Consider the following 13043-nt stretch of genomic DNA (forward strand, 5'->3'; position numbering starts at 1 on the left):
GGGTGTGGGAAGAGAGGTGGGTGTGGGTGGGGGGAAGGACATGTGTGTGGGGGAGTGGAAGGACAGGTGTGTGGGGGGGAGGACAGGTGTGGGTGTGAGGGAGGGGGGTGAGAAGGGCGGAAGAGGACAAGTACCTGGGCTGGGAGAACGGATGAACGCCCAGGTTCTCACGCCACTCCACCCCTTCCCCTGCTCCCTCCCTTCCTTGTGCCCACGCTGCTTCACCATGCCCACGCTGTTGTACCATATCGAGGCTACACCATGCCCACGCTGCACTATATCCAGGCCTCCATGTCTACGCAGCGCCATACCCAGACAATTTCATAAGCACAGCGGTACAGTACTCGGTATGCCCATATTCACCCGTGTCCATCCATGTCTACCCGTGTCTACCAATATCCATCTGTGTCCAAATATCCACCCGTGTTCCCATGTCCACCCGTGTTCCTATGCCCACCCATGTCATGTCGGCCTCTGTACCTTGACCTGACCGCGTCGTCGTAACTCTTCACTATGTAACAGTAACACAACCAACTTCCTGACTCTAAACATTATTACATGTTCCCAGTCTGTTATTTTGGACCTGCGTTAGTCAGCCCTATGTCCGCTTTTCCTGACTGATTGGCCGTCAACTTAAGGGGGCTGGGGGGTGATGTTCATGATCCCATACAATTCATTTTCAATTAATTGTTTTTTTCCTTGATAGAGGAAGCGGGATCCTAGTGCTGTCACTAGGTACCCCTGTACAATGACACCAGAAGCATCTGGCAAGTGTGACAAGTATATACAGTATAAATATTATAAAGGGGCTTACTAAAGCCTAAGGAAGGAAGGATATTCCTTTAACACATAATCAATGTTATTTACATAATATCTGGCCAGTATGGGGAGGATCATCGTGTCTCCGTCAGGGGGTCGTGGAGTGGTGGTCCAGCAGGCGTCACGGAAGCGTTGTGTGTGGGGAGATCTTAGGAGGTAGTGGATAAGGGTGCTGCTGTCGGGTCTTCTGCATAATGCACAAGAGCGTTGCTCGGGGGATGCGGGGATACCAATCTCCCAAGCAAAGTCATACCCAAGCTGACCCCATTCTTCGAGATGATGGTCAACGAGTTGGAATCACGTGAAGATTAGGTACCCCAGTTTATTTCTCCCGACGATGAGTGGGTTGGGTTAGGTTAGGTTTCCAGTTTGGTGAGATTAGGTTAAGTTAGGTTTATTTTTTCTTTTAGGTTAGACTAGCGTTATGGTTAGATTAGGTTAGGTTAGACTTGCGTTATGGTTAGATTAGGTTAGGTTAACGTTACAGTGGCTAATCTTAAAGTGAAATAAGCTGGGGTGTCTAATATTCAGGTGATCCATAAAGTGTGCCGACGCTCGGAAGTGTGAGGGTAAGAGAGGCGTATGATGTACAGTTGTGTTTCTTAAGGATAACTTGTGAAAATGATGCCGTTTGTGTCGTGTGTGTGTGTGTGTGTGTGTGTGTGTCTGTGTCTGTGTGTGTGTGTGTGTGTGTGTGTGTGTGTGTGTGTGTGAAGGGGGGGGGAGTGATTGTAAGAGAAAGAGATAAATGATGAAAAAAAAGTTGAGAGACGGGGAGAGAGAATGGAGGGGAGGGGGAGGGAGCTTCACCATCCACACTGAGGGGTCTGTCAGCACGGGCCACCTCCTTAGTCCATTACCTTAACACCCCCTCCTCACCAGCCCCTCCCCCACCTCTCCCACCAACCCCCCTTCCCACCAACCTACTCCCACCAGCCCCTCCCCACCATCATCACCATTTTACTCATTACAGCCTCGGCTAGTGGTAGCTAAAGTGCCGTCGTTGAGAATTCAAATGACATCTGCAAGTTTGACGGATATCATGTAAATAAGATGCAAATGAACCACAGGGAAACAATGACCAGATTTTCAAAAAGATTTCGTACCGAACCGAACCTAACCTAACCTAATTTATCCTAACCTAACCTAACCTAATAAGATTCTCATCGCATCCCCCGACTCTCGCTTAAAGCTATCGGTGTTGAGAGAAATTGGCAGATAACCAGAAAGAAAGAGCCAACCCCACCATTTCTTGACACGTAAATACACTAACAACTTTATATTCAATGTAAAGCGTTAATGGCGTTAGGTGCGCCATACGATACGTCGACATAATGAAGAATAATGCCCCTATATTGTGTAGTTACGAGCAAAATTCACTTAATTATAACCCCTAGCAGTATCTGGTTACCGAGTAGTATCGTATTCATAATTAATTTAGGGCTATTAAATCTCTTCTCTTTATTATATGTTAAAATAAAAACGCAAAGAAAAATAACACTGTAATACAAAAAAAATTCGGTGTTAATGTTAAGATGGTAATTCTCTATTTTTAGCTAATTCTCGTGGTAGTGTTGCTAGTTGTGTATATTTGAATTATGTCCGATATAATACTTTATTTTTTGTAAGTATTTATTATATCTGGTTCAGAATTTTGGTTGTATAGTTTGGGTGACGATTTTGGTCCAAATATTGACTAACGTTAATGGTAGGTTGGTATGTCCAGAGATACAAGGAAATTATACACTTACTGTACAATACATTCATACACTCACTTTTACTCCAGCGTTCACAAGCATACACAGTCATGCACATATACACATACGCGGGTATACACAAATATCCTCACGATTTGCAAACACTTAAACACACACACACTCACACACTGGGGTAAGCAAACATACACACACCCCTCATATTTCATTGTTTGCTGTGGGTCGAGCCGCCTAGTTATAGATTAGCCGCTGTTCGTGAACGACCACTTAAATAATGAACGATATCGATTATTTACCAGACATATACAGTAGAGTAGCCTGTTATCTGGGTCGATTTTTAACACTGAGAGCGGCATCAGTGTAGACGAGTTAGTTAATCACAATGTGTATGATAATTATGATTTGTGTGTGTAAGCTAATGAGTTATTTGTACTGTTTGAAGTATACAATCTGATATATCTTAATATCTAATCGTATTAAGAATTACATCAAGCTGAAGAGAGTCCCGGCGTGGGGGAAACACGCGGCTCAGTTTGTTGGATAATGCACGCCATAGACCAGGTGACGCCAAGCAATCGATCTGATACAATTTCCCGCGTTCCCTTGACCAATCGGAGGCAGGGTTAGTGACGTCACTTGTGGCTCCTACCAATGAGAACCAGAACTTTGCGATAGTGACGTCTTTGGTTAGCCTCTGCCAATGAGATTACAGAGATCCCTCAACTGTGACGTATAAGCTACCCCTGTATAACAAAATCGCGTTGTTTAGTAATCAATGTGTCTATCTTTTTTTTGATGACACGCATCCTTGTAGCGGTACGTAGTTTAGAAATAAGAATAGGGAATTATATATTGATTTACGGAATACATAATGATGAAACATGTCTAGTATTTCCAGCGTGTATACCAGTGATAATGTATTAGGCACAGCGGTGTAGTTTGTGGTGGCCGCGGGGTGACGCTGTACTGTTTATATTATAGCCACATACGGTACCTCCCACACACAGGTACGTTAGATGAAGTGCTTATAACGCAAAGAAACTATATATAAACCACTTAAGAGACATGTATGGTAAAGGTGTGTGTGTGTGTGTGTGAGCCTCGCATGTCAGTGAAGTATAAATCAGTTGACCTCCACCATGCGAGTGAGTTACCTGGCTCTGTATATCGCCTTCATATTGATCACTTAATTAACGTCTTGAGTGAGTTACCGGTATTTATCAGGTGAGGGAACTTTGGTTCCAAGGAGGGCGAACGTTCGTCTGGCGAACCTACAAGAAGCGTGTCGTAATGGACTAGTAAGGAGAGCCATGTATTTATGATCGTTCGTTAAAGGTTAAGTTCTGTAAGCGCATCAGTGTAGCAGGAGAGGAACGCCAGGCAATGTTGATTACTTATGTTGGCGAACGATCGTCTGGCTTAAGTTCAGGTGAGGGAACTTTGGTTCCAAGGAGGGCGAACGTTCGTCTGGCGAACCTACAAGAAGCGTGTCGTAATGGACTAGTAAGGAGAGCCATGTATTTATGATCGTTCGTTAAAGGTTAAGTTCTGTAAGCGCATCAGTGTAGCAGGAGAGGAACGCCAGGCAATGTTGATTACTTATGTTGGCGAACGATCGTCTGGCTTAAGTTCTATGCAGGTAGAAGAAAACACTCGCGATGTTGACTGCTTGTGCTGGCGTTAGGTTTATGGTACAGGAGCCTCGTGGTCACGGGGGCTGTGTGTGCACGCAACGCCAGTCATGAAGATGATGACTGCATGTTGACACACACACACACACACACACACACAGCCTAGACTTTTTAAAGAGACAAGACCTCCGTGATATGTGTTATATGTGTGTACACACTCGAACGTGTACAGTACATCATCACATGACAGGGCTAATGTAGACAGATAACAGGAACGAGTGTACGTAACAGCGGGCAGCAACAGCGAGTGGACTTAACAGCGGGAAGCAGCAACAGACATTCGTAACAGCGGGAAGCAGCAGCAGCAACGGCGCCTGAGGAGTAGAACTAAAATATATGACAGCAACATGCAACAGCAGGGTCCAACGTGGGGGTATAACAGCAACAGCAACGTGCAGCACCGCTAAAGACACGCTGTTAACGGCAATTAGCAGCGTGTAACAGCGGTTCATTGCAGCAGAAACAGCAGAAAGAAGGAAGAGGAGGAGGAGGAGGAGAACTAGTAGCTGGCTGGTGATCAGTGTAGCGTCACCGGGTTGACGGACACACTCCAGCGGACGTTGCTCGCTCGACCCCAGCCACCACCACCACCACTAGCACCTACTACTACTACTACTAACACTACACTACTACTACTGCTACTACTACTATTATTACTAACACTGCTTACACTACTACTACTGCTACTACTACTATTATTACTAACACTGCTTACACTACTACTACTGCCACTACTATTATTACTAACACTACTACTGCCACTTCCACCACTACTATTACTTCCACTACCATCACTACTGCTACTAACACTAAGACTATTACCACTACCATTACTATTGTTGCTACTACCACCACCACCACTACTAGGTGTGTGCGTGTGTGTGTGTACTAATTAACGGACACTATCATCGACTAGTGTAGACTCGTATTACTGTCATGGATAATCCTGTGTTGCTCCCTGTAGCTTCTTTATATTTTAATAAGGAAAAAAAAGACGAAACAAAATTGGAAGGAAATAGAGAAATGCAAAAGATCTACAAACAAGGTAGAATTAATTTAAAGTTTGCCATTATATACCTGCACTATCTATCTATATATCTATCTATCTATCTATGACTGTGAGTTATATTAGGTCCGTGTTTGGAAGTGAAGTACGTAAACTCATTTCCATCAGAAGAAAACGTGAGTGTCTGGTTGTAGGGGAGACTGAGTAAAACATGATGCCGAGCGGTTACTGAATGTTTATTACCGAATATAGAAGTTGTTACTGGTAATATTTTGTTACAAGGGACCCAATTATGTGTTGCTCGCGCTAACACACACACACACACACACACACATACATACATACATACATACAGTACACATGCACACACAGACAGACACACACACATACACACATACCCCTGTACAGTACACATACACACACACACACACACACATACATACATACATACATACAGTACACATGCACACACAGACAGACACACACACATACACACATACCCCTGTACAGTACACATACACACACAAGACATTTCTCTCTCTCTCTCTCTCCCAACTTATTTACATGTACTAATATTAATCCTCCCCTCACCGTATCCAACCGTGATAACTCCAGGTCAACAAATCCCGCTGTGTTATGTTTTCTATGAGGTGATCAAACAACACCTGTTTACATTATGGCTTCACCTCCTCCCCTCTACTTAAGTGATGATTCGTCGACGAGAAATCCGATGACTGGTTGTGGCCGTCTAAAGGTGTGTGTGTGTGTGTGTGTGTGTGTGTGTGTGTGTGTGTGTGTGTGTGTGTAATGGAGTGCCTGTGAGAGACGATCCTTGTTTGTGTGAGAGGGAAGGAGGGAGAGGAAGTGAAGGTAGGGATTGAGGAGGGAAAGAGGGTTAGAGGGATGGGGTGGGAGGGAAGGAGGGAGCTGGGAGAGAGGATGGGAGGGAAGGAGAGGGAGGTAGGGAGGGCTAGAAAAAATGGGATGGGAGATGGAGGGAGGAGGAGGGAAACGATATAAGGATGGAAGGACGAAGAGGGAACGAAATGGAAGGACGGAGAAGGGGAATAGAAGTGAAGGGAGAGAAGGGGGGAAAGGAGAAAGGGATGGAAGATGGTAGAAGGGAGTGGGGGGAAGGAAGTGAAGGGAGGAAAGGAGGGAAAAGAGAGGGGAATGGAGGAGGAAGAGGGGAAGGAGGGAGATAACGAGAGAGAAGGAAGGAAAAGGAAAGAGGAATGGAGAATAGAGGGAGGGAGGGGCGAAGAGAGGAGGGAGGGAGAGAACAAGAGGGAAGGGGGGAGGAAAAGAAAGGGGTTAGGGTATATTCTCCACAGTAACTACAGTGACGAGAGAAGGTGTCTAGTTCTGTAGAGTCTAAGAGGGATATTGACGCCATCTCCATCTGCGTCTCGTACCTTTAAAGAACAAATATTGATGTTGCTTAATTAATTCTCCCGATCTTAAGGGGGAAATAATTTAAGTATTTTGAAAATCTTAAAAAAAATAAAGTTTACTTATCTTTGAGAATTTGACCCCTGATTGGCAGTAAGTCTGAACCCCTTGTGTATTTGAGTCGACCTAAATGAACCGGTGAACTAATTAACCTTGATATACATAGTTCAGAGTCCATCGTCGGTGTTAAGTCACGTTTCCTGTGAGTCTATTCAGAGCCTTTACCTGACTGACACACCTGTGACTCACCTGTTCACCCGACCAGAGTCTTGTTGAATCATTCTCTCCCATACGCTTAAACAAGCCATCTATTATGTTTCAGGTTATAGAATGAAATACCATTTAACATGACCCGAAATCTACTTAACGTGACCCGGAATCCACTCAACATGCCAGAACTACTTAACGTGAACTAACGGGGTAATGGGGATAGAAAAAAAGATCACGTGAAGATTAGACACCCCAGCTTATTTTACCTGATGATCAAACACACTTTAACGTTACCTTAACCTGACGCTGTCTTAACCTAACTTATTCTAGCGCTAACTTAACCTAACCTAGCTTAAAACGGTAACTTAACCTAATGCTAACCTCAACTAACCCCACAGATAGGGTGAGGACATTTAGTCATCAGGTGAAGTAAACAAGGGTGTCCTAATCTTGGTGTGATCTGATAATTCTTTTCCATGGTGGGGCTTCCAGTTTGGTTTCTGGGAATTTATGTGTGGCTGATGTTGTGACGGAGCGTACGACGAATTTATGTGAGTGTGTAGGTGTGTTGTGACGGGTTTGCGGGGAGTCGAGAGGACCCTGGAGTGACGGCCTGAGAGCTGAAGTGACTGGTGGACAGAGGTGAAGTGACGGACGGTGCCTCCGTGTTTGAGGAAGGGCGAAGGTAAAGTGACGCGGCAGTAACAGCGGGTTACCTCAGGGCTTCTCTCTCCTTCCTCTCTTGTTTATACATATGTTTTTTTCTTCTCATTATTCAGACATAACAGTATAGGTACATAATTACTACATATAAAGGTGCATATCCATCAGTCAGGTCAGGAGTGGCAGGATTTGAGCTCAGTAATCGTAGCCAAAAGTGATCTCAAAAGGGAGTGCGACTTATAACATAAACATTTAAATGGTGAAATGATAAGCAATTATGATTATTCTCTGTGGTGGTAACTGTGTTGTGGAGTCTAGATGAGAAACAGGGGAGAGGCAGAAAAACAGCGAAGAGAATAGTTAATATGAGGAGATAATAACAGTCTCGTATGTTCTCCTCAGTCCTCCTGAGAGTGTAGTGGAAGCATCTTGTGGCTGGTGTAGTGAGAGAATTTGAATCTGTGTGTGTGTGTGTGTGTGTGAAAGGTGGGTAATTCTCTGTGTGCGTGTGTAGGTATGCAGAGTGTGTGGATTTAGTCTGTGTGTGTGAGAGAGAGGTGAAGGTAATTCTCTGTGTGCGTGTGTAGGTATGTGAATGTGCTTAGTTTGTGTGTGTGTGAGAGGTGAAGGTAATTCTCTGTGTGCGTGTGTAGGTATGTGAATGTGCTTAGTTTGTGTGTGTGTGTAAGTATATGCATGTCTTTGCGTGTGGATTACGTGTATTTTTCTGTGTTTATGAGTAAGTGTGTATGTATGTGTGTGTTTGTGTGTATGTGTAAGTCTGTACTGTATATTTCGAAGACAAACAACTTTTTCCATTTATTTCTTTTCTTTTCACTTATAATTTGCGTTTATTGATGAGAATTGAACCAGGTTAAGTTGAGTATTAGTGTATGTGTGTAATTACAGTGTATATTTGTACGTGTACATGTGTAGTTACAGTGTGTATATGTATAAATAGTGTGCATGTGTGTAACTACAGAGTATATCTATGACTGCAGGGTGTATTATGTGTAACTACAGAGCGTATTTCTGTGTGTGTGTAAAGACAGGGTGTATGTGTGTAATTTAGTGTGTATATGTGTATGTGTATAACTTTTGTGGGTACAGTATATATGTGTGGCATACCCTCCACAAGGCATTCTAATGGGCACTCTGCTTCCTACCGTCATGCCCCTCTTTATTAAAACATCTCCGTCACTGCCTGCTGGACGCTCGAATCTGGTAATATTTAACACGTGACACACTGCATAATTACTGGGGCAAAATTATTATGTACTGAGTTGGAGTGTATTGAGAGAGAGGGAGGAGCAAAGAGGCCTATGAGCCTGCACCGCTTTCTACCCTCTCTCTCTCTCTCTCTCTCTCTCTCTCTGTTACTGACTCAAGACCCCTCATAAAAGAAGCTATTGATTGACAGGCTAATTATTAGAGAATCTTCCGTTATTGGACTGATTAGCTGTCAGAGAGAGAACACAAGTCAGCCTAATTATTATTCTTTAGGTAGACTCTGTGTTCGTATGGGCCACAACACACACACTCACACACACACACAATAAAACAAACGCACATACATACATACATACATACATACATACATACACAGCTATTCACTCTTACATGTGTGACTTTCTGTTGTGTAATTATTATTGTGATTTCTCCAGATGTGAGAGTTATTGGATGAAGGAACTAGAGACTGAGAAAGAGGAGAGTGAGAGAGAGGACAGTGAGAGAGAGGAGAGTGAGAGAGGTGGGTGGGTGTTATGAATGTGTCTCACGGGTGGTTTGTTGGGTGGGTGGGCGTTACGAATGGGTGGGTTGGTAAGTGGGTGTCGTAGGTGGGTGGGTGAGCGTTACGAATGGGTGGGTTGGTAAGTGGGTGTCAATGAAATTGGGTGGATAGGCATTACGAATAAGGTGGGTTGGTAAAGTGGGTGTATCGTGAATTTGGGTGGGTGAGCGTTACAGAATGGGTGGGTTGGTAAGTGGGTGTCGTGGGTGGGTGGATGAGCGTTACGAATAGGTGGGTTGGTAAGTGGGTGTCGTAGGTGGGTGGGTGAGCGTTACGAATGGGTGGGTTGGTAAGTGGGTGTCGTGGGTGTGTGTGTCACGGGTGGGTGGGCGAGCGTCGTGAAAGAATTTGTCACCCACCAGAAGAAAGACACAATCACCAGCGTCATGTCCACACTTCTGGGGTGTACCTATTGTGGTTCACCTGAAGATTACACACCCCCAGCTTATTTCACCTGATGATTAAAACACCCTAACGCTACCTGGGGGATTAGGTTAGATTAGGTTTGGTTAGGTTATGTTACCGGTAGGTTGATTATGTTAGGCTTAATTAAGTTAGGTTAGTGCTAGGTTTGGTTAAGTTAGTTTAGTTTAAGTTAGGTTAAGTTTGTGTTAGGATATTTAATCGTTAGGTGAAATAATTTGGGGTGTCTAATCTTCACGTGATCTTTCTTAGCAGGGCAGCACAGCACAGGTGTGGTGCACACATTGACCATCAGTCTGCCTGGCTGCCTGGTAGAGTCATGTACTGAACAATAAAGGAAATTACTTTCATGTTCAATATTAGTTTTAATATTGATCATAAATGTTTGCACACGCCGTCTTCTAACTTGAGAGCTTCAGCTACTCGATCCCATATGTCATCCTCCAGCTTGGTTTTCATGTCGTCAGGATGGCTAGTGTTATACAGTACCGTGGACTCCAAACAGCCTTTATAAGTTACTTCGTCATATCAAAAATCGATTATTAAATGCCTTGAAACTACTGACTCATCGACGTGCCGAGCAAAAACTATTTCAACCACTACACCGCACAACCCGACACAGTCCTGCGCCCGTCATGCGCTGCCTTGTGTGCGGTCCACTGCGTCTCCTGTGTGTCCAGTGGGCGCCTAGATTTATTTACACGCTTGTGAGAGATACTTGTTTTTGTTTCGGTTATCACTTTACGCTTCTCAGGACCACATTGTTTCAACCTGTATTCGTGGCGACTCTAAACACAGGGTAATTGATCCGTCATGCGGCTGGACACAGGGTATGTAACGTGTCATTAAGAGCCTGGGATATGACGGGTGCCTGACGATGGTTGAGGCAGTGTGTGTGTGTGTGTGTGTGTATGTGTGGAAGGTATAAGGATGACCTGTAGTTTATCCTCGCTGTCGCATACGAGGAAATGTAAAAGATTTATGTATTCATAGAGTTATGTAGATGTGTAGATATACATATTATAATAAGACGAGGAGGGTGGCTCTCTCTCTCTCTCTCTCTCTCTCTCTCTCTCTCTCTCTCTCTCACACAATTCTCTTTTTGTTGATGAAATTAAAATTCCGACTCGCTTAGACGTGGAAAATTAATCCTTTTCGGGGAAATGTGAAATAAAAAATGTGGAGTCTTTTATATATATCTTCACCCACTCAGGCCGCCCACTCATGGCCACTCGCCGCCCACACTCACTTATATATGGCCACACCCCACCTACACATGGCCACACATCAGCATATGGCCACTTCCCTTCTTCACTTGGCTACATGCGCAGACATTTATACACACACACACACACACACACTGACTCTCTTTCCTTGTCACCATGACGTTAAAGTGTGTCACTCAGTCCTGCGTTTCTCTGGAAGACGTTATGTCTCTCTCTCTCTCTCTCTCTCTCTCTCTCTCTCTCTCTCTCTCTCTCTCTCTCTCTAATGTGGCTGGTCTCAATGCTTCATAGGTCCGGTAGGGAAAGGAAGGGAAAGAGGAGAGAAAAGAGTGAGAGGAGATGGAAGGGAAGAAGGGGAGGAGAAGAGGGAAGAAAAGAAAGGCGGAGAGGAAAAAGGAAAGGAGGAGGGAAAAGAAAGGAAAGGAGGAGAGAAAAGAAGAAGAGGAGGAGGTGGAAGAGAAAGGCCTGATGTATTACCTTAAGAATGAGACAAAAATCTACACCTGATATTGTATTGCTCTCCCGGGCCATGGCTGCTGGTGAGAGAGAGAGAGAGAGAGAGAGAGAATATGTATTACTCTATTATATGTGTGAGACAGAATGGGTAGGAGTGTGTGTGTGTGTGTGTGTGTGTGTGTGTGTGTGTGTGTGTATTGGCTGCCTGCTAACACCACGTCACATGTGGGTGTCAAGTGTCAACATCTGCTTCAACACTGTCAAGACCGTCAATGACAGATCTATACGTGATGAGTGGCATTATGACATGGATTACCTGGCAGGTGAAACATAGCCCCCTCAGTCATCTACCTGTTAAAATATTGGTAAATTGTGATAATTCCTGGTGACTCTAATTTCAATATCTTTAATTAATTGAATCTCTAACGTAGCCTCCAGAGACTATGGTGTGTTCATATAGAGTTTAAATGTGTGTTAATCCATCAAGTTACTTAATTATATAGGTCAAGTTTACATCACCAGTCACGAAGTTCTGTGTACCTAAGAATTGGTTTAAAGGTAGAGGAATGCATGTGGGTGACCTGTGGTGTAATGGTCAGCATGCTCACCTCGCAAGGTAGTGGACCCGGGTTTGATCACCAGGCAGGGTGAAACTATGGACAAGTTTCTTTACGCCATTTGCCTCTGTCTACCCAGCAGTAATTGGGAACCTGGATGTTAATCGATTTGCGGATCGTGTTCCCGGGTAATGGTTAGCCAGTGCAGTTGGCGAATTGTCCGGTCTTCTCGGACTATTCCTTGACACTGGGTCATGCAGCTCGTTAACTTAGGGTGTGGTTGTTGTGTTGGCGAGAAGCTTCTACACCTTAAACAAGTTCACGCCTAGGTGGTCCTTGGGCTTCGATTATTATTATTATATATGTATTTATGTGTGTCTTCCCCGGTGACCACCTCACCTATATCCTTATGCTTAATGTTCTAACAAATATCAAGCTGACCAAACCTAAGTATTTGTCATTAATTTTGTTTCTTTTTTCCTCCTACAGATATTTTGGTGTGGTCCAGGTGGCGGCTGGTGATCATTAACTCCTCAGGTAAGATATGACCCACCTGTTAACTGATAGTCTCCTTAGTTTAGGGAATTATGCGTCAAACACGTGTAGGAAACGCCTGAAGAAACTTTAACTATTTACATGCACTTAGAGCCGTGGAAATCATGCACTCAGAGCCGGGGATGTCATACACTCTGAGCCGGGGATGTCATACACTCTGAGCCGGGGATGTCATACACTCTGAGCCGGGGATGTCATACACTCTGAGCCGGGGATGTCATGCACCCTGAGCCGGGGATGTCATGCACCCTGGCTCGTAGTTCTCAGTCACTCTTAATCGTCAATCGAAGCTGCAACTCACCCAGGGCCGACTAAAATGCCACGGCGTTAAGGTCATCATTAATATATTACACCATTAAGCCCAGAGACCTTCACAGTGTGGCTGGGTCCCCCTCACAACACAGGCAGCTCAGGAAGTACTGGAGGTCGCTACTGTGGTGAAGTGAGTCTTAATATATACGTGTATAAAGCGGCGTGT

The 13043-nt window shown here is 44.4% G+C and overlaps 1 long non-coding RNA gene across 1 annotated transcript in view; it reads left to right on the plus strand.

Moving 5' to 3' along the window:
- The window catches only part of LOC121857893, an 87060-nt gene that overhangs the window by 41028 nt on the left and 32989 nt on the right, over positions 1-13043 (plus strand). The window contains exon 2 of the long non-coding RNA XR_006087290.1: positions 12500-12547. This is a non-coding gene — a long non-coding RNA (uncharacterized LOC121857893). The remainder of the gene's footprint in view (positions 1-12499; positions 12548-13043) is intronic.

Source organism: Homarus americanus, unplaced genomic scaffold (assembly GCF_018991925.1).
Source record: "Homarus americanus isolate GMGI-L3 unplaced genomic scaffold, GMGI_Hamer_2.0 scaffold6354, whole genome shotgun sequence".
NCBI lineage: Eukaryota > Metazoa > Arthropoda > Malacostraca > Decapoda > Nephropidae > Homarus > Homarus americanus.